General features: G+C 44.8%; 1 protein-coding gene across 1 annotated transcript in view; it reads right to left on the reverse strand.

Annotated features, from left to right (window-relative positions):
• Positions 1 to 19,120, reverse strand: part of LOC124011611 (FERM and PDZ domain-containing protein 3-like) — a 127,536-nt gene that overhangs the window by 40,914 nt on the left and 67,502 nt on the right. The window contains exon 6 of the mRNA XM_046325063.1: positions 5,824 to 5,928. The gene's annotated coding sequence lies outside the window, so the exon portion shown is untranslated. The remainder of the gene's footprint in view (positions 1 to 5,823; positions 5,929 to 19,120) is intronic.

Consider the following 19,120-nt stretch of genomic DNA (forward strand, 5'->3'; position numbering starts at 1 on the left):
TAAAACTGTTAAAATAATGTCTGTGAGTGTAACAGAACTGATATTGCTTGTGAAAACTTGAGGAAAATCCATCCAGAATTTTTTGGGGTCACTGTCCATTTCAACGCTTGTCTATGGGATATACAAATAAATAGCTCCCGGATTGCAGTTCCTATGGCTTCCACTAGATGTCAACAGTCTTTAGAAAGGGTTTCAGGCTTGTTTTTTGATGAATTAGTAGTTGTAGTTTTTCAAGGTGGCTCTCATTTTGATGGTAGTCTTGTGGAGTGCGTGGATGAGGGCGCACACCTCATTATTTATCTCTGGTATTGAACATACTACATTCCGTCTTAAATTTGATTGTTTATTTACATATTAGGGTACCTGAGGATTGATTAGAAACGTTGTTTGACTTGTTTGGATGCAGTTTATTGGTAACTTTTGGGATTCCTTTGTATGCATGTTGAACTAGTGGAACGGGTGGATTACTGAATCAAACGCGCCAAGAAACTGACTTTAAACGGACAATAAAAGGACTTGTTTGACCATTTGTTGTGTAGCTGGAACCCTTGAGATTGCAAACAGAGGAAGGTCTTCAAAGGTGATTTATTTTATAGCTATTTCTGACTTTTGTGACGCCTCTGCTGGTTTGGAAAATGTTTTTAATGCTTTTCTATGCGGGGCACTGTCCCGCATAGAAAAGAAGTTAAGCTTTTAAATGATGTAGGACACTTGTATGTTCATGAATGTTTAATATTACAATTTTGTAATTTGAATTTGGCGCGCTCCAGCTTCCCGGTAGCTCCCAAGTAACTCTCCCCAGTATCTCTCCCGTTAGCTCCCAAGTAACTCTCCCCAGTATCTCTCCCGTTAGCTCCCAAGTAACTCTCCCCAGTATCTCTCCCGTTAGCTCCCAAGTAACTCTCCCCAGTATCTCTCCCGTTAGCTCTCAAGTAACTCTCACAAGTGTCTCTCCCGTTAGTTCCCAAGTAACTCTCCCGTTAGCTCCCAAGTAACTCTCCCCAGTATCTCTCCCATTATCTCCCAAGTAACTCTCCCCAGTATCTCTCCCGTTAGCTCCCAAGTAACTCTCCCCAGTATCTCTCCCGTTAGTTTCCAGGGAAACTCTCTCATTAGCTCCCAAGTAACTCTCCCGTTAGCTCCCAAGTAACTCTCCCCAGTATCTCTCCCGTTAGTTCCCCAGTATCTCTCCAGTTAGCTCCCAAGTAACTCTCCCCAGTAACTCTCCCGTTAGCTCCCCAGTAACTCTCCCCAGTATCTCTCCCGTTAGCTCCCCAGTAACTCTCCCCAGTATCTCTCCCGTTAGCTCTCAAGTAACTCTCACAAGTGTCTCTCCCGTTAGTTCCCAAGTAACTCTCCCGTTAGCTCCCAAGTAACTCTCCCCAGTATCTCTCCCATTATCTCCCAAGTAACTCTCCCCAGTATCTCTCTCGTTAGCTCCCAAGTAACTCTCCCCAGTATCTCTCCCGTTAGTTCCCAAGTAAACTCTCTCATTAGCTCCTAAGTAACTCCCCCGTTAGCTCCCAAGTAACTCTCCCCAGTATCTCTCCCGTTAGTTCCCCAGTATCTCTCCCGTTAGCTCCCAAGTAACTCTCCCCAGTAACTCTCCCGTTAGCTCCCAAGTAACTCTCCCCAGTAACTCTCCCGTTAGCTCCCCAGTAACTCTCCCCAGTATCTCTCCAGTTAGTTCCCCAGTATCTCTCCCGTTAGCTCCCAAGTAACTCTCCCCAGTAACTCTCCCGTTAGCTCCCAAGTAACTCTCCCCAGTAACTCTCCCGTTAGCTCCCAAGTAACTCTCCCCAGTATCTCTCCCGTTAGCTCCCAAGTAACTCTCCCCAGTATCTCTCCCGTTAGTTCCCAAGTAAACTCTCTCATTAGCTCCCAAGTAACTCTCCCGTTAGCTCCCAAGTAACTCTCCCCAGTATCTCTCCCGTTAGTTCCCCAGTATCTCTCCCATTAGCTCCCAAGTAACTCTCCCCAGTAACTCTCCCGTTAGCTCCCAACTAACTCTCCCCAGTAACTCTCCCGTTAGCTCCCCAGTAACTCTCCCCAGTATCTCTCCCGTTAGCTCCCCAGTAACTCTCCCCAGTATCTCTCCCGTTAGTTCCCCAGTATCTCTCCCGTTAGCTCCCAAGTAACTCTCCCCAGTAACTCTCCCGTTAGCTCCCAAGTAACTCTCCCCAGTATCTCTCCCGTTAGTTCCCAAGTAAACTCTCTCATTAGCTCCCAAGTAACTCTCCCGTTAGCTCCCAAGTAACTCTCCCCAGTATCTCTCCCGTTAGTTCCTCAGTATCTCTCCCATTAGCTCCCAAGTAACTCTCCCCAGTAACTCTCCCGTTAGCTCCCAAGTAACTCTCCCCAGTAACTCTCCCGTTAGCTCCCCAGTAACTCTCCCCAGTATCTCTCCCATTAGCTCCCCAGTATCTCTCCCATTAGCTCCCTGGTTATCTCTCCCGTTAGCTCCCAAGTAATTCTCCCCAGTATCTCTCCCAAGTAACTCTCTCATTAGCTCTCCAGTAACTCTCCCATTAGCTCCCTGGTTATCTCTCCCGTTAGCTGCCTGGTTATCTCTCCCGTTAGCTACCCAGTAACTATCCCATTAACTGTGCAGTTATCTATCCCGTTATCTCTCCTGTTAGCTCCCTGGTAACTCTCCTGTTAGCTCCCTGGTAACTCTCCCTTTAGCTCCCCAGTTATCTCTCCCGTTAGCTCCCTGGTAACTCCCTGGTAACAGGCAGCTGGTAATCGTTGCCTCTAATTGAGGATCATATTTAGGGAGCCCAATCTCCCACCTGCTTTGTGGGATATTGTTTGTGTTAGTGTGTTTGGGCACTACGTCTTCACGTTCTTTGTAAGTTTTGTTGTTTTGTTTCTAGTTTCACTTTGTATTAAAAAGATGTGGAACTCAATGCACGCTGCGCCTTGGTCCGCTCATTTTGAAGTTCGTGACACCCATTAGCTCCCCAGTTATCTCTCCCATTAGTTCCCCAGTTATCTCTCCCGTTAGCTCCCCAGTTATCTCTCCCGTTAGCTCCCCAGTTATCTCTCCCGTTAGCTCCCCAGTTATCTCTCCCGTTAGCTCCCCAGTTATCTCTCCCGTTAGCTCCCCAGTTATCTCTCCCGTTAGCTCCCCAGTTATCTCTCCCATTAGCTCCCCAGTTATCTCTCCCATTAGCTCCCCAGTTATCTCTCCCATTAGTTCCCCAGTTATCTCTCCCGTTAGCTCCCCAGTTATCTCTCCCGTTAGCTCCCCAGTTATCTCTCCCGTTAGCTCCCCAGTTATCTCTCCCGTTAGCTCCCTGGTAACTCTCCTGTTAGTTCCCTGGTTATCTCTCCCGTTAGCTCCCCAGTTATCTCTCCCATTAGCTCCCCAGTTATCTCTCCCGTTAGCTCCCTGGTAACTCTCCTGTTAGTTCCCTGGTTATCTCTCCCGTTAGCTCCCCAGTTATCTCTCCCATTAGCTCCCCAGTTATCTCTCCCGTTAGCTCCCTGGTAACTCTCCTGTTAGTTCCCTGGTTATCTCTCCCGTTAGCTTCCCAGTTCTCTCCCATCAGCTCCCCGGTTATCTCTCCCGTTAGCTTCCCAGTTCTCTCCCATCAGCTCCCCGGGTATCTTTTCCTTTAACAGAATCAAAGGGTGTAGGGGGCAGCATTTTCACTTTGGATGAATTGCGTGCCCATAGTAAACTGCCTCCTACTCTGTCTCAGATGCTAATATATGCATAGTATTATTACTATTGGATAGAAAACACTCTGAAGTTTCTAAAACTGTTTGAATTATGTCTGTGGGTATAACAGAACTCATAGGGTAGGCAAACTTCCAAACAGGAAGTGGAAATTCTGGGGCTGGTTGATTTTCAACTCATCGCCTATTCACATCCAAATAAGATATGAATCTGTTCACACTTCCTACACCTTCCACTAGATGTCAACAGTCAGTAGAACGTGGAATGAAGCCTCTAGTGTGATGTGGGACCGGATGGCAGCTATTTGAGTCACTGGTCTGGCAGAATGCCAGTTCCTGGTTACACGCAGTAGTCATTATATCGCCTTGCGTTCCATTACTCTGTAGACAAAAACGAATGCTCCGGTTGGAACGTTATCGGATCTATATGATAATAACATCCTGAAGATTGATTCTCTACTTAGTTTGAACAGTTTATTCGACCTGGAATATAACTTTTTGAAGTTTTCGTCCGAGTTCGCCTGGACCAGCGCCAGCTTTTGGACATGTGAACTAAATCTGCTAGCAAAAGTAGCTAATTGGACACTAGTAATGGACATTATGGAACAAAACAACATTTTTTTGCGGAACTTAGATTCCTTGCACTGAATTCTGATGAAAGATCATCAAAGGTAAGAGAATATTTATGATCTAATTTTGTATTTCTGTTGACTCCAACATGGAGGAGAAATATATTTACGCCTGAGCACCGTCTCAGATTATTGCATGGTAGGCTTATTTTGTAACGTAAAAAAAAAATCTGACACAGCGTTTGCATTAAGAACCAGTGTATGTTTAATTAAATGTAAAACATGTATCGTTCGTCAAAGTTTATGATGACTATTTCTGTTATCTGACGTAGCTCTCTGTAATTACTCCGAATATTTTGGAGGCATTTCTGAACATGGCGCCAATGTAAACCGAGATTTGTGGATATACATATGCATATTATCGAACAAAACATAAATGCATTGTGTAACATGATGTCATATGAGTGTCATCTGATGAAGATTATCAAAGGTTAGTGATTCATTTTATCTCTAATTCTGCTTTTGTAACTCTATCTTTGGCTGGGAAAAATGGCTGTGTGTTTTTTGAGATTTGGTGGTGATCTAACGTTGTTTGTAACGTTGTCTAATGTTGTGTTTTCGCTGTAAAACATTTAAAAATCGGACACGATGGGTAGATTAACAAGATGTTTATCTTTCATTGCTCTATTGGACTTGTTAATGTGTGAAAATGTAATATTTCTAAAAAATATTTTTGAATTTCCCACGCTGCCTTTTCAGCAGAATGTTGAGGGGGTTCCGTTAGCGGAACCTGTGTCCTAGACAGGTTTAAGCCTAATGTGTTATTCATAAATTGCTTAACAGTTGCCAATAGGAACAGTGAGAGGTAAACTCGTTGGCTTACCTGTAGAGCCAACCCCTCTGGGCTTCGAGAAGAGGACTCAGGTCTGCATCCCAAATGGTCATCTATTATCTATATAGTGCACTACTTTTGACCTGGGCCCTATTATAGTGCACTAATATTGACCAGGGCCCATAGGGCTCTGGTCAGAAGTAGTACACTATGTAGGGAATAGAGTGCCATTTGGGACACTTACTCAGAGCTCCGTGGCAGTAGGAAGAGGGCCTTCACAGCCTAGCAGGGACTTCACATGTCCCTCTCAGCCAGCCTAACACTGTAACGCTGCTACAGCTGAATTCAAAATGTGCCCAATGTTTAACAAACACCTTAGAGGTGCAACCTGTGCTCTACCAGAGAGAGGGGACATCGATCTGGAGGAAAACAATTTATAATCAAAAAGCTGCACTGTGTTGGACCCAAGGCTGTTTTGTATGGTGCAGGTAGTCAGCTACCCAAAGAGGAAGAGGATGTTCAGCCATGTTTAATCAGCCAGGAGACAGGCACAGGCCCAGGGTAAAGAGAGAATAAATACATCACTTTTTAGAGAGAAGTGGAGAAAGAGTGAGTAGTGAGAGAAATTGTGTTAGAGAAAAATGGAGAGTGTGAGAGAAAGACTGAGACTGAGAAAGCAAGAACGACTGAGAGGGAGACACAAATGGAGAGAAAGAGAGATAAGAAGAGTATACTTACTGAGTCTGGGTCACTGAAGGACACTTGCTCTGAAAAACGCACTTTGGGCGGGTTAGTTCTCAGATGGGCCTTCTTAGCTGCACTTATAAAGGCTGACTTAGGTGACTGGAAGAGAGGAGAGGAAGAGAAACAGGTGACTGAAAGAGAGGAGAGGAACGAGGAGGAGAACGAGGTGACTGAAAGAGAGGAGAGGAAAGAGGAGAAACAGGTGACTGGAAGAGAGGAGAGGAAAGAGGAGAAACAGGTGACTGGAAGAGAGGAGAGGAAGAGAAACAGGTGACTGGAAGAGGGAGAGGAATGAAGAGGAGAAACAGGTGACTGGAAGAGAGGAGAGGAAGAGAAACAGGTGACTGGAAGACAGGAGAGGAATGAGGAGGGGAAACAGGTGACTGGAAGAGAGAAAAGGGGAGGAGAAACAGGTGACTGGAAGAGAGGAGAGGAAGAGAAACAGGTGACTGGAAGACAGGAGAGGAATGAGGAGGAGAAACAGGTGACTGGAAGAGAGAAAAGAGGAGGAGAAACAGGTGACTGGAAGAGAGGAGAGGAACGAGGTGGAGAAACAGGTGACTGGAAGAGAGGAGAGGAAGAGAAACAGGTGACTGGAAGAGAGGAGAGGAACGAGGTGGAGAAACAGGTGACTGGAAGAGAGAAAAGAGGAGGAGAAACAGGTGACTGGAAGAGAGGAAGAGAAACAGGTGACTGGAAGAGAGGAGAGGAACGAGGAGGAGAAACAGGTGACTGGAAGAGAGGAGAGGCAAGAGGAGGAGAAACAGGTGACTGGAAGAGAGTAACGAGGAAGAGAAACAGGTGACTGGAAGAGAGGAGAGGAACGAGGAGGAGAAACAGGTGACTGAAGAGAGGAGAGGAACGAGGTGGAGAAACAGGTGACTGGAAGAGGGAAAAGAGGAGGAGAAACAGGTGACTGAAGAGAGGAGAGGAAGAGAAACAGGTGACTGGAAGAGAGAAGAGGAAGAGAAACAGGTGACTGGAAGAGAGGAGAGGAAGAGAAACAGGTGACTGGAAGAGAGGAGAGGAACGAGGTGGAGAAACAGGTGACTGGAAGAGGGAAAAGAGGAGGAGAAACAGGTGACTGAAGAGAGGAGAGGAAGAGAAACAGGTGACTGGAAGAGAGAAGAGGAAGAGAAACAGGTGACTGGAAGAGAGGAGAGGAAGAGAAACAGGTGACTGGAAGAGAGGAGAGGAACGAGGTGGAGAAACAGGTGACTGGAAGAGAGGAGAGGAAGAGAAACAGGTGACTGGAAGAGAGGAGAGGAAGAGAAACAGGTGACTGGAAGAGAGGAGAGGAATGAGGTGGAGAAACAGGTGACTGGAAGAGAGGAGAGGAACGAGGTGGAGAAACAGGTGACTGGAAGAGAGGAGAGGAATGAGGAGGAGAAACAGGTGACTGGAAGAGAGGAGAGGAAGAGAAACAGGTGACTGGAAGAGAGGAGAGGAAGAGAAACAGGTGACTGGAAGAGAGGAGAGGAACGAGGTGGAGAAACAGGTGACTGGAAGAGAGGAGAGGAATGAGGAGGAGAAACAGGTGACTGGAAGAGAGGAGAGGAAGAGAAACAGGTGACTGGAAGAGAGGAGAGGAAGAGAAACAGGTGACTGGAAGAGAGGAGAGGAACGAGGAGGAGAAACAGGTGACTGGAAGAGAGGAGAGGAAGAGAAACAGGTGACTGGAAGAGAGAAATGAGGAGGAGAAACAGGTGACTGGAAGAAGAGAGAATGAGGAGAAACAGGTGACTGGAAGAGAGGAGAGGAAGAGAAACAGGTGACTGGAAGAGAGGAGAGGAACGAGAGAAACAGGTGAGGAAGAGGGAAAAGAGGAGGAGAAACAGGTGACTGGAAGAGAGGAGAGGAAGAGAAACAGGTGACTGGAAGAGAGGAGAGGAAGAGAAACAGGTGACTGGAAGAGAGGAGAGAGACTGGAAGAGAGGAGAGGAACGAGGTGGAGAAACAGGTGACTGGAAGAGAGGAGAGGAAGAGAAACAGGTGACTGGAAGAGAGGAGAGGAAGAGAAACAGGTGACTGGAAGAGAGGAGAGGAATGAGGTGGAGAAACAGGTGACTGGAAGAGAGGAGAGGAACGAGGAGGAGAAACAGGTGACTGGAAGAGAGGAGAGGAATGAGGAGGAGAAACAGGTGACTGGAAGAGAGGAGAGGAAGAGAAACAGGTGACTGGAAGAGAGAAACAGGTGACTGGAAGAGAGGAGAGGAACGAGGAGGAGAAACAGGTGACTGGAAGAGAGGAGAGGAATGAGAAAGAAACAGGTGACTGGAAGAGAGGAGAGGAAGAGAAACAGGTGACTGGAAGAGAGGAGAGGAAGAGAAACAGGTGACTGGAAGAGAGGAGAGGAAGAGAAAAACAGGTGACTGGAAGAGAGGAGAGGAAGAAACAGGTGACTGGAAGGAGAAACAGGTGACTGGAAGAGAGAAATGAGGAGGAGAAACAGGTGACTGGAAGAGAGGAGAGGAAGAGAAACAGGTGACTGGAAGAGAGGAGAGGAAAACAGGTGACTGGAGGAGAAACAGGTGACTGGAAGAGAGGAGAGGAAGAGAAACAGGTGACTGGAAGGAGAAACAGGTGACTGGAAGAGAGGAGAGGAACGAGGTGGAGAAACAGGTGACTGGAAGAGAGAAAAGAGGAGGAGAAACAGGTGACTGGAAGAGAGGAAGAGAAACAGGTGACTGGAAGAGAGGAGAGGAACGAGGAGGAGAAACAGGTGACTGGAAGAGAGGAGAGGCAAGAGGAGGAGAAACAGGTGACTGGAAGAGAGTAGAGGAAAGAGGAAGAGAAACAGGTGACTGGAAGAGAGGAGAGGAACGAGGAGGAGAAACAGGTGACTGAAGAGAGGAGAGGAACGAGGTGGAGAAACAGGTGACTGGAAGAGGGAAAAGAGGAGGAGAAACAGGTGACTGAAGAGAGGAGAGGAAGAGAAACAGGTGACTGGAAGAGAGAAGAGAAAGAGAAACAGGTGACTGGAAGAGAGGAGAGGGTGGAGAAACAGGTGACTGGAAGAGAGGAGGAGGAAACAGGTGACTGGAAGAGTGGAGAAAACAGGTGACTGGAAGAGAGGAGAGGAAGAGAGGAGAAACAGGTGACTGGAAGAGAGGAGAGGAAGAGAAAACAGGTGACTGGAAGAGAGGAGAGGAAAACAGGTGGAAGAAAGAGGAACAGGTGACTGGAAGAGAGGAGAGGAACGAGGTGGAGAAACAGGTGACTGGAAGAGGGAAAAGAGGAGGAGAAACAACTGAAGGAGGAGAAAGAGAAACAGGTGACTGGAAGAGAGGAAGAGGAAGAGAAACAGGTGACTGGAAGAGAGGAGAGGAAGAGAAACAGGTGACTGGAAGAGAGGAGAGGAACGAGGTGGAGAAACAGGTGACTGGAAGAGAGGAGAGAGAGAAGAGAAACAGGTGACTGGAAGAGAGAAATGAGGAGGAGAAACAGGTGACTGGAAGAGAGAGAGAGGGTGGAGAAACAGGTGACTGGAAGAGAGGAGAGGAATGAGGAGGAGAAACAGGTGACTGGAAGAGAGGAGAGGAAGAGAAACAGGTGACTGGAAGAGAGGAGAGGAAGAGAAACAGGTGACTGGAAGAGAGGAGAGGAACGAGGTGGAGAAACAGGTGACTGGAAGAGAGGAGAGGAAGAGAAACAGGTGACTGGAAGAGAGAAATGAGGAGGAGAAACAGGTGACTGGAAGAGAGAAATGAGGAGGAGAAACAGGTGACTGGAAGAGAGGAGAGGAACGAGGAGGAGAAACAGGTGACTGGAAGAGAGGAGAGGAAGAGAAACAGGTGACTGGAAGAGAGGAGAGGAAGAGAAACAGGTGACTGGAAGTGAGGAGAGGAACGAGGAGGAGAAACAGGTGACTGGAAGCGAGGAGAGAAACGAGGAGGAGAAACAGGTGACTGGAAGAGAGAAAAGAGGAGGAGAAACAGGTGACTGGAAGAGAGGAGAGGAAGAGAAACAGGTGACTGGAAGAGAGGAGAGGAAGAGAAACAGGTGACTGGAAGAGAGGAGAAGAAGAGAAACAGGTGACTGGAAGAGAGGAGAGGAAGAGAAACAGGTGACTGGAAGAGAGGAGAGGAACGAGGTGGAGAAACAGGTGACTGGAAGAGAGAAAAGAGGAGGAGAAACAGGTGACTGGAAGAGAGGAAGAGAAACAGGTGACTGGAAGAGAGGAGAGGAACGAGGAGGAGAAACAGGTGACTGGAAGAGAGGAGAGGAACGAGGAGGAGAAACAGGTGACTGGAAGAGAGGAGAGGAAAGAGGAGGAGAAACAGGTGACTGGAAGAGAGGAGAGGAAGAGAAACAGGTGACTGGAAGTGAGGAGAGGAACGAGGAGGAGAAACAGGTGACTGGAAGCGAGGAGAGGAACGAGGAGGAGAAACAGGTGACTGGAAGAGAGAAAAGAGGAGGAGAAACAGGTGACTGGAAGAGAAACAGGTGACTGGAAGAGAGGAGAGGAACGAGGTGGAGAAACAGGTGACTGGAAGAGAGGAGAGGAACGAGGTGGAGAAACAGGTGTCTGGAAGAGAGGAAAGGTACGAGGTGGAGAAACAGGTGACTGGAAGAGAGAAAAGAGGAGGAGAAACAGGTGACTGGAAGAGAGGAGAGGAACGAGTAGGAGAAACAGGTGACTGGAAGAGAGGAGAGGAACGAGGTGGAGAAACAGGTGACTGGAAGAGAGGAGAGGAAAGAGGAGAAACAGGTGACTGGAAGAGAGGAGAGGAAGAGAAACAGGTGACTGGAAGAGAGGAGAGGAACGAGGTGGAGAAACAGGTGACTGGAAGAGAGAAAAGAGGAGGAGAAACAGGTGACTGGAAGAGAGGAGAGGAATGAGGAAGAGAAACAGGTGACTGGAAGAGAGGAGACTAACGAGCAGGAGAAACAGGTGACTGAAGAGAGGAAAGAGGAAGAGAAACAGGTGACTGGAAGAGAGGAACGAGAGGGAGAAACAGGTGACTGGAAGAGAGGAGAGGAAGAGAAACAGGTGACTGGAAGAGAGGAGAGGAACGAGGAGGAGAAACAGGTGACTGGAAGAGAGAAAAGAGGAGGAGAAACAGGTGACTGGAAGAGAGGAAGAGAAACTGATGACTGGACAAGAGGAAAGAGAGGGAGAAACAACATCGCAGAACATCTCCATAGCTTATAAGACATTTTGTCACTCCCTGACCATAGTTTGCTTTGTATGTTTCTATGTTTTGGTTGGTCTGGGTGTGAGCTGGGTGGGCATTCTATGTTACATGTCTAGTTTGTCTAGTTCTATGTTTGGCCTGATATGGTTCTCAATCAGAGGCAGGTGTTAGTCATTGTCTCTGATTGGGAACCATATTTAGGTAGCCTGTTTGGTGTTGGGTTTTGTGGGTGATTGTCCTTAGTGTCTTGATGTCCTTGTTCTGTGTGCATGTGCACCAGTATTAGGCTGTTTTGGTTTCCGTGTTACGTTTATTGTTTTTGCATTTGATTCGTGTTTACTTTGTTTCATTAAACATGGATCGCAATAGCCACGCCGCATTTTGGTCTGACTCTCCTTCAACTAAAGAGAACCGTTATACATTTAGGGTTTATTCATTGAATTAATACTAAAATTAAACAAATTAGAAAAGTTTTCATTTGAAACCATTTAGTTATGTTTGGCAAAAACGAGATGTAGTTAGATGGTTAAATAATTAGGACGTTTTACATGAATGTTTAATTACATGCCTGGCTGAGCCTGTAAGTCTGTAATTACAAAGGCTACAAAATAACTGATAGGTGTTTGTGCACAAAACAGTGCTTTTGAAACAGACTGTTGACGCAGGACGTTCTAGCAGTGTCCATGTAACCTATAAAGGTGATTTTGTTGAGTAGCACTGCACACTAAACAAATGAGCCTTCTTTGGGAAGGGTGATGGTTCTATGTGGAACCATACAGACCTAAAGAACCCTTTGAGCCCAATGGTTCTATGTGGAACCATACAGACCTAAAGAACCCTTTGAGCCCAATGGTTCTATGTGGAACCATACAGACCTAAAGAACCCTTTGAGCCCAATGGTTCTACGTGGAACCATACAGACCTAAAGAACCCTTTGAGCCCAATGGTTCTATGTGGAACCATACAGACCTAAAGAACCCTTTGAGCCCAATGGTTCTATGTGGAACCATACAGACCTAAAGAACCCTTTGAGCCCAATGGTTCTATGTAGAACCATACAGACCTAAAGAACCCTTTGAGCCCAATGGTTCTATGTGGAACCATACAGACCTAAAGAACCCTTTGAGCCCAATGGTTCTTTGCATTTCAAAAAAGGGTTAGTTCTGCTTTTAGTGATAATTCAAATGTACGCACTGGAGAAAAGTACTTCAGTAAAAACACTTTAAAGTATTACCTATGTTTTTTGTGGGGGTGGGGGGGGGGGGGTATCTGCATTTTACTTTACTATTTATATTTTTGACAACTTTTACTTCTACTTCACTACATTCCGTAACGGCGTTCGTCTGTTGAAGGAAGAGAGTCGGACCGAAATGCAGCGTGTTGGTTATTCATGACTTTAATGAATGAAATGCGGTACATGAAATAACTGAAATACGAAAACAACAAACGGAACGTGAAACATATTACAGCCTATCTGGTGAAACACTACACAAAGACAGGAACAATCACCCACGAAATACACAGTGAAACTATGGCTCCCTAAATACGTTTCCCAATCAGAGACAACGAGAATCACCTGACTCTGATTGAGAATCGCCTCAGGCAGCCAAGCCTATACAACACCCCTAATCAGCCGCGATCCCAAATAATACAAACCCCAATACGAAAACAACATATCATGTCACACCCTGGCCTGACCAAACATATAACAAAAACACAAAATACAATGACCAAGGCATGACACATTCCAAAAGATAATAATTTCACTCCATACATTTCTCTGAAAACCAAAAGTACTCATTACATTTTGAATGCTTAGCAGGACAGGTTCAATTCACGGTCCAATTCACACCCTTATCAAGAGAACAATCCCAGTCATCTCATCTGCCTCTGAACTGGTGGACTCACTAAACAGAGAACATCCCCAGTCATCTCTACTGCCTCTGACCTGGTGGACTCACTAAACAGAGAACATCCCCAGTCATCTCTACTGCCTCTGATCTGATGGACTCACTAAACAGAGAACATCCCCAGTCATCTCTACTGCCTCTGATCTGGTGGACTAACTAAACAGAGAACATCCCTAGTCATCTCTACTGCCTCTGATCTGGAGGACTCACTAAACAGAGAACATCCCCAGTCATCTCTACTGCCTCTGATCAGGTGGACTCACTAAACAGAGAACATCCCCAGTCATCTCTACTGCCTCTGATCAGGTGGACTCACTAAACAGAGAACATCCCCAGTCATCTCTACTGCCTCTGATCAGGTGGACTCACTAAACAGAGAACATCCCCAGTCATCTCTACTGCCTCTGCTCAGGTGGACTCACTAAACAGAGAACATCCCCAGTCATCTTTCTGCCTCTGTTCTGGTGGACTCACTAAACAGAGAACATCCCCAGTCATCTCTACTGCCTTTGATCTGGTGGACTCACTAAACAGGGAACATCCCCAGTCATCTCCTCTGCCTCTGATCTGATAGACTCACTATACAGAGAACATCCCCAGTCATCTCTACTGCCTATGATCTGATGGACTTACTAAACAGAGAACATCCCCAGTCATCTCTACTGCCTATTATCTGGTGGACTCACTAAACAGAGAACATCCCCGGTCATCTTTCTGCCTCTGATCTGGTGGACTCACTATACAGAGAACATCCCCAGTCATCTCTACTGCCTTTGATCTGGAGGACTCACTAAACAGAGAACATCCCCAGTCATCTCTACTGCCTCTGATCTAATAGACCCACTAAACAGAGAACATCCCCAGTCATCTCTACTGCTTCTGATCTGGTGGACTCACTAAACAGAGAACATCCCCAGTCATCTCTACTGCCTATTATCTGGTGGACTCACTAAACAGAGAACATCCCCGTCATCTTTCTGCCTCTGATCTGGTGGACTCACTATACAGAGAACATCCCCAGTCATCTCTACTGCCTCTGACCTGGTGGACTCACTAAACAGAGAACATCCTCGGTCATCTCTACTGCCTCTGATCTGGTGGACTCACTAAACAGAGAACATCCCCAGTCATCTCTACTGCCTCTGATCTGGTGGACTCACTAAACAGAGAACATCCCCAGTCATCTCTACTGCCTCTGACCTGGTGGACTCACTAAACAGAGAACATCCTCGGTCATCTCTACTGCCTCTGATCTGGTGGACTCACTAAACAGGGAACATCCCCAGTCATCTCCTCTGCCTCTGATCTGATAGACCCACTAAACAGAGAACATCCCCAGTCATCTCTACTGCTTCTGATCTAATAGACCCACTAAACAGAGAACATCCCCAGTCATCTCTACTGCTTCTGATCTGGTGGACTCACTAAACAGAGAGCATCCCCGGTGTCGTGTCTTTGGCTATGCCGGATTAAGTGATATGACATGCTATTCTATAAAATATGAATATTACCTGATTGACCTAATCATGTAAATGTAATTAACTAGAGAGTCGGGGCACCACTAAATAATATTTATAGAGCTGTTATCTTCCGAATAAACTCTTAAAGACCTAGTAATATTTTACATCAATAGCAATCAATATTAATCGTCACCTTAATTCCGTCTCATCTGAAAGTTGTAAATTCTTGGTTATCTTCACGAACCCTGGCTAACAAGTTGAATCAGCAATACAAAATTGGGTTCAATTATTTATTTGCGAAATACCTAATTAATCACACAGAATTACATATACACAGAATTAATTATACCTTGATTATAAATTACGTCATAAGGGAAAACGTCCCTAGGGGGCGGAACAGATATGATGGCTGGTTACACAAAAGAAAAGGGTCTGGGTTTGAGTGAAAGAGCGGGAAGACTAAGGGACAAAGGGAGAAGCTGTGCTATCGTAAATACAGTGTCTTTTGCATTCTAAAATTATCCCATTTGGAAAAGGAACATGCAATAAATATTTACTCTGAGCTGCACTTCGGTAGGTTGGTGGTAGATGGAAGGCCGTGTTGCCAAACCGAGTCCTTTGTCCTTTGAAGAATGTCTCTGGTGGTCAATTGGATGCGTTGTAGTAACGTCGTTGTGTGGTAGACGGGATACTCTGTCTGTTCTTTCCTAGTCTGTGTTTGCAGCTGCTGTTGCTAACTCAACGGCTAGGAGGTATCACTTCTGTCGTGAATAAGAGTTCAAAGTTCATACCATTCTCAACCAAAGCTTACGCTGAGGTTGGCTTAGTTCTGTAGTTGACATGTTAGTACTTTCTAACGCAGAGGCTGCAGGCCTCACATACTTGGAACAGGAGGTTACATTTTCATCAAGGCTTTATATAGTGGAGCGAGAAGGGTGTGTCTGAAAAGTTCTATAACCCATGTCTCTTCACAGGGGCGGGCCACTGATTGAGCAGAGCCCTAACCTTATGGAAACCCAAATCTCTCATTTGGAAGCTAAAATTAAATGTAATCTCTTCACCAATACTTTATATTCAAATATTTAAATTGAACAACAATTCCATGTGAATCCAATAACTACAATGTGCAGACTTTCCACTGTAGAGTTTATGTCATCCTATCATTGATGAGAATGTCTCAGATGACATCCGAACTGACATGATATTCATTAAGTACCACCGGATATGTTCAATTGGCCGGATTACCAGAATATAGTTAATTTCCCCCCACCTTCTGATGTTCCCAGAATCTTTATGTTAACCAAGGGATTTTCAAATGTCACATCAGTAGGTTAGAGAGAGGAAAAAGGGGGTAAGAGTTATTTATGACTGTCATAAACCTACCCCAAGGCCAACGTCATGACACTGGTCATCTCTCTGCCTCTGATCTGGTGGACTCACTACACACAAATGCTTTGTTTGTAAATGATGTCTGAGTGTTTGAGTGTGACTCTGGCTATCTGTACATGATGTCTGAGTGTTTGAGTGTGACTCTGGCTATCCGTAAATAACAAAAACAAGAAAATGGTGCCATCTGGTTTGCTTAATATAAGACATTTGAAATGATTTATGCTTTTACTTTTGATACTTAAGTATATGTAAAACCAAATACTTTTATGCTTTTACTCAAGTAGTATTTTACTGGGCGACTTTCACTTTTACTTGAGTAATTTTCTATTAAGGTATTTTTACTTTCACTGAAGTATGACAATTCGGTACCCTTCCACCAATGAATGTATGAGCAGCGGCTCATTTGAATATTTGGGGGCGTGCCTAGTTCACACAACTGTGGGAAGCATTGGAGTCAACATGGGCCAGCATCCCTGTGGAACACTTTTGACATCCTTCTAGAGTCCATGCCCTGAAAAATTGAGGCTGTTCTGAGGGCAAAAGGGGGTTGCACCTCAATATTAGGAAGACGTTCGTAATGTTTTGTACACTCAGTGTAGAGCGTTTTTATAAAGGTTGTATAAAGAACCATGAAAAGAACCATAAAGGGTTGTAAAAGGGTTTTTAATGGTTCTTTATTAAGGTTTCTGTAATTAAATGGCCACCGGACTATTTACATTGACCCCCCTCCATTTATTTTGTACACTGTTGCTACTCACTGTTTATTATCTATGCATAGTCACTTCACCGGTCCCTACAAATTACCTACATGTACAAATGACCTGTACCTCTACACACTGACTTGGTACCGGTACCCCCTGTATAAAGCCTCCACACTGACTCGGTATCGGTACCCCCTGTATAATTGTAAAGTGACTGTTCCACTGGATGTCATAAGGTGAATGCACCAATTTGTAAGTCGCTCTGGATAAGAGCGTCTGCTAAATGACTTAAATGTAAATGTATAAAGCCTCCACCCTGACTCGGTACCGTTACCTCCTGTATAAAGCCTCCACACTGACTCGGTACCGGTACCTCCTGTATATAGCCTCCACACTGACTCGGTACCGGTACCCCCTGTATGAAGCCTCCACACTGACTCGGTATCGGTACCCCCTGTATAAAGCTTCCACACTGACTCGGTATCGGTACCCCCTGTATAAAGCCTCCACACTGACTCGGTATCGGTACCTCCTGTATAAAGCCTCCACACTGACTCGGTACCGGTACCTCCTGTATAAAGCCTCCACACTGACTCGGTATCGGTACCCCCTGTATAAAGCCTCCACACTGACTCGGTACCGGTACCTCCTGTATAAAGCCTCCACACTGACTCGGTACCGGTACCTCCTGTATATAGCCTCCACACTGACTCGGTATCGGTACCTCCTGTATAAAGCCTCCACACTGACTCGGTACCGGTACCTCCTGTATATAGCCTTGTTATTTTATTTTATTGTGTACATTTTTTATATATTTTTTTACTTTAGTTTATTTGGTAAATAATTTCTTAACTCTTCTTGAACTGCACTGTTGATTAACTTCTTCGAGATAGGGGGCGCTCTTTTAATTTTTGGATAAAAAACGTTCCCGTTTTAAACAAGATATTTTGTCACGAAAAGATGCTCGACTATGCATGTAATTGACAGCTTTGGAAATAAAAAACTCTGACGTTTCCAAAACTGCAAAGATATTATCTGTGAGTGCCCCAAAACTAATGCTACAGGCGAAACCAAGATGAAGTTTCATACAGGAAATGCCCCAGATTCTGAAGGCGCTGTGTTCCAATGTCTCCTTATATGGCTGTGAATGCGCCAGGAATGAACTTGCCCTTTCTGTCGTTTCTCCAAGGTGTCTGCAGCATTGTGACGTATTTGTAGGCATATCATTGGAAGATTGACCATAAGAGACTACATTTACCAGGTGTCCGGCCAGTGTCCTGTGTCGAAATTATTGCGTAATCTCTAGGTCCATGCGCGTTCCATTTCTTCAGAAGAGAAAGTCAACTGCCACGAAGGATTTATCATCGATAGATATGTGATAAACACCTTGAAGATTGATTCTAAACATCGTTTGCCATGTTTCTGTCGATATTATGGAGTTAATTTGGAAAAAAGTTAGCGTTTTAATGACTTAATTTTCGTTTTTTTTCTTACCCAAACGTGATGAAGAAAACAGAGCGATTTGTCAACACAAATAATCTTTTTGTAAAAACTGAACATTTGCTATCTAACTGAGAGTCTCCTCATTGAAAACATCTGAAGTTCTTCAAAGGTAAATGATTTTATTTGAATGCTTTTCTGGTTTTTGTGAAAATGTTGCATGCTGAATGCCAGGCATAATCCTATGCTAGGCTATCAATACTGTTACACAAATGCTTGTTTTGCTATGGTTGAGAAGCATATTTTGAAAATCTGAGATGACAGTGTTGTTAACAAAAGGCTAAGCTTGAGAGCAAATAGATTTATTTAATTTCATTAGCGATTTTCATGAATAGTTAACGTAGCGTTATGCTAATGAGCTTGTGGATAGATTTACACAATCCTGGATACAGGTTTTTTTCGTAGCTAAACGTGACGCAGAAAACGGAGCGATTTGTCCTAAACAAATAATCTTTCAGGAAAAACTGAACATTTGCTATCTAACTGAGAGTCTCCTCATTGAAAACATCCGAAGTTCTTCAAAGGTAAATTATTTTATTTGAATGCATTACTGGTTTTTGTGAAAATGTTGCCTGCTAAATGCTAACGCTAAATGCTACGCTAGCTATCAATAGCTATCAATACTGTTACACAATTAATTCGCTCTGGATAAGTGCGTCTGCTAAATGACTTAAATGTAAATGTAAATGCTTGTTTTGCTATGGTTGAGAAGCATATTTTTGAAAATCTGAGATGACAGTGTTGTTAACAAAAGGCTAAGCTTGAGAGCTAGCATATTGATTTCATTTAATTTGCGATTTTCATGAATAGTTAACGTTGTGTTATGCTAATGAGCTTGTGGATAGATTTACACAATCCTGGATACAGGTTTTTTTCGTAGCTAAACGTGACGCAGAAAACGGAGCGATTTGTCCTAAACAAATAATCTTTCAGGAAAAACTGAACATTTGCTATCTAACTGAGAGTCTCCTCATTGAAAACATCCGAAGTTCTTCAAAGGTAAATTATTTTATTTGAATGCATTACTGGTTTTTGTGAAAATGTTGCCTGCTGAATGCTAACGCTAAATGCTACACTAAATGCTACACTAGCTATCAATACTGTTACACAAATGCTTGTTTGGGCTTGAGGCTGTAGTCACGATCCCGGATCCGGGATGGCTCGACGCAAGAAGTTAAGGGCTTGTAAGTAAG

The sequence above is a fragment of the Oncorhynchus gorbuscha genome, linkage group LG23, assembly GCF_021184085.1.
Source record: "Oncorhynchus gorbuscha isolate QuinsamMale2020 ecotype Even-year linkage group LG23, OgorEven_v1.0, whole genome shotgun sequence".
Classification (NCBI taxonomy): domain Eukaryota; kingdom Metazoa; phylum Chordata; class Actinopteri; order Salmoniformes; family Salmonidae; genus Oncorhynchus; species Oncorhynchus gorbuscha.